Genomic DNA, 3150 nt, shown 5'->3' on the forward strand with positions numbered 1-3150 from the left:
GTAGACTCTTTGCATGTTGGTCACATGGCGATGTGACCTATCAGTGTTGATCACATGGCGATGTGAACTAGATTATTGACTCTAGTGCAAGTGGGAGACTGTTGGAAATGTGCCCTAGAGGCAATAATAAATTAGTTATTATTATATTTCCTTGTTCATGATAATCGTTTATTATCCATGCTATAATTGTATTGATAGGAAACTCAGATACATGTGTGGATACATAGACAACACCATGTCCCTAGTAAGCCTCTAGTTGACTAGCTCGTTAATCAATAGATGGTCGTGGTTTCCTGACCATGGACATTGGATGTCATTGATGACGGGATCACATCATTAGGAGAATGATGTGATGGACAAAACCCAATCCTAAGCCTAGCACAAAGATCGTGTAGTTCATATGCTAAAGCTTTTCTAATGTCAAGTATCATTTCCTTAGACCATGAGATTGTGCAACTCCCGGATACCGTAGGAATGCTTTGGGTGTACCAAACGTCACAACGTAACTGGGTGACTATAAAGGTGCACTACGGGTATCTCCGAAAGTGTCTGTTGGGTTGGCACGAATCGAGACTGGGATTTGTCACTCCATGTGACGGAGAGGTATCTCTGGGCCCACTCGGTAGGACATCATCATAATGTGCACAATGTGATCAAGGGGTTGATCACGGGATGATGTGTTACAGAACGAGTAAAGAGACTTGCCGGTAACGAGATTGAACAAGGTATCGGTATACCGACGATCGAATCTCGGGCAAGTACAATACCGCTAGACAAAGGGGATTGTATACGGGATCGATTGAGTCCTTGACATCGTGGTTCATCCGATGAGATCATCGTGGAACATGTGGGAGCCAATATGGGTATCCAGATCCCGCTGTTGGTTATTGGCCGGAGAACGTCTCGGTCATGTCTGCATGGTTCCCGAACCCATAGGGTCTACACACTAAAGGTTTGATGACGCTAGGATTATAAAGGAAGTTTGTATGTGGTTACCGAATGTTGTTCGGAGTCCCGGATGAGATCCCGGACGTTGCGAGGAGTTCCGGAATGGTCCGGAGGTAAAGATTTATATATGGAAAGTTGTTGTTCGGGTTTCGGAAAAAGTTCGGGTTTTTTTGGTATTGTACCGGGAAGCTTCTGGAAGGTTCCGGAGGATTCCGGAGGGGTCCGGAGGTCCGGAAATTGTTCCACCACGTCCAATACAGTAGCATGGGCTGTAGGGGGGCGCCCTAGCCTTAATGGGCCAGGGGCACCAGCCCCCCCAAGGCCCATGCGCATGGGAAGGGGGAAACCCTAAGGGGGAGGGCCTCCACTTGACTTGGGAGGCACTCCTCCCCCCTTGGCCGCCGCCCCCAACCCTAGATGGGATCTAGGGGGGACGGCCCCCTCTTCCCCCCACCTATAAATAGTGGAGGGGTGGGAGGGCAGCCGCACCCCAAGTTCTGGCGCAGCCCTCCCCCTCTCCCAAGTACTCCTCCTCTCTCGCGGTGCTTGGCGAAGCCCTGCAGGATTGCCACGCTCCTCCACCACCACCACGTCATTGTGCTGCTGTTGGATGGAGTCTTCCTCAACCTCTCCCGCTCACCTTGCTGGATCAAGGCATGGGAGACGTCACCGGGCTGTATGTGTGTTGAACGCGGAGGTGCCGTCCGTTCGGCACTAGGATCTCCGGTGATTTGGATCACGGCGAGTACGACTCCTTCAACCCCGTTCTCTTGAACGCTTCCGCTTAGCGATCTACAAGGGTATGTAGATGCACTCTCCTTCACCTCGTTGCTGGTTTCTCCATAGATAGATCTTGGTGACACGTAGGAAAATTTTGAATTTCTGCTACGTTCCCCAACAATATCATGTGGTGAATAAAAATATAGCTCCAAGTAAAGTTACCGATAGACGAAGATGAAAGAGGGGATACCTTCCGGGGCATCCCCAAGATTAGGCTTTTGGTTGTCCTTGAATTATCTTGGTGTGCCATGGGCATCCCCAAGCTTGGGCTCTTGCCACTCCTTATTCCATAGTCCATCAAATCTTTACCCAAAACTTGAAAACTTCACAACACAAAACTCAACAGGAAATCTCATGAGCTCCGTTAGTGCAAAAAAGAAAAAGCACCACTTAAGGTACTGTAATGAACTCATTATTTATTTATATTGGTGTTAAACCTACTGTATTCCAACTTCTCTATGGTTCATACCCCCCGATACTAGCCATAGATTCATCAAAATAAGCAAACAACACACGAAAAACAGAATCAGTCAAAAACAGAACAGTCTATAGTAATATGTAACTTTCGAATAGTTTTGTAACTCTACAAATCCTACAAAAATAGTAAGTCCTAGGCAATTTTCCTATTGATCTACTTCAAAAAATAATCAACTAAAAAGCACATTTCTGTGATTTATTAAAATTATTCTCGTGCGCACAAAAGTTTCTATTTTTCAGCAAGATCAAATTAACTTTCACCCAAGATGATCCTATAGGTTCTACTTGGCACAAACACTAATTAAAACATAAAACCACATCTAAACAGAGGCTAGATGAATTGTTTATTACTAAACAGGAAGAAAAAGTAAGGAACAAAAATAAAATTGGGTTGCCTCCCAACAAGCACTATCATTTAACGCCCCTAGCTAGGCATAAAAGCGAGAATAGATCTAAGTATTGCCATCTTTGGTATTGGGAAAGAAAAGGGAAATTTTCTTATCTATAGCATTTATTCTTCTATTTTGGGAAAGCACATGGCCATTAATGGAGGAAGAAAGATTAAGCACATTACGGAAATTTGCATCTAAGCTAGCCTTCATCTCTTTGATAATTTCATTTTGATAAAAGCATAAGAGAGTGGTGGATTCAACCTTATCATTCATGGGGTGCCCAAATATAGTTTTCACTTTTTTCATAGGTATCTATTGCATCCCCTTCAAGAAAACCTTCTTCAAAAATAGAATCTAAAACTTGCTTAAAAGAAGCGGGCAAGCCAATATAAAAGCTCTTTAAGTATATCTCAATTTGATATTGTGGCACATAGATAGCTCGGATTCTTAATAGCCTATGCCAAGCATCTTTTAAAGACTCATCAAGTAAATAACGAAAAATTCCGGAATTATCTTCATCAAAATTATTCAAATTCTCATTGGTAACCCCGGT

Source organism: Triticum dicoccoides, chromosome 2B, assembly GCF_002162155.2.
Source record: "Triticum dicoccoides isolate Atlit2015 ecotype Zavitan chromosome 2B, WEW_v2.0, whole genome shotgun sequence".
NCBI lineage: Eukaryota > Viridiplantae > Streptophyta > Magnoliopsida > Poales > Poaceae > Triticum > Triticum dicoccoides.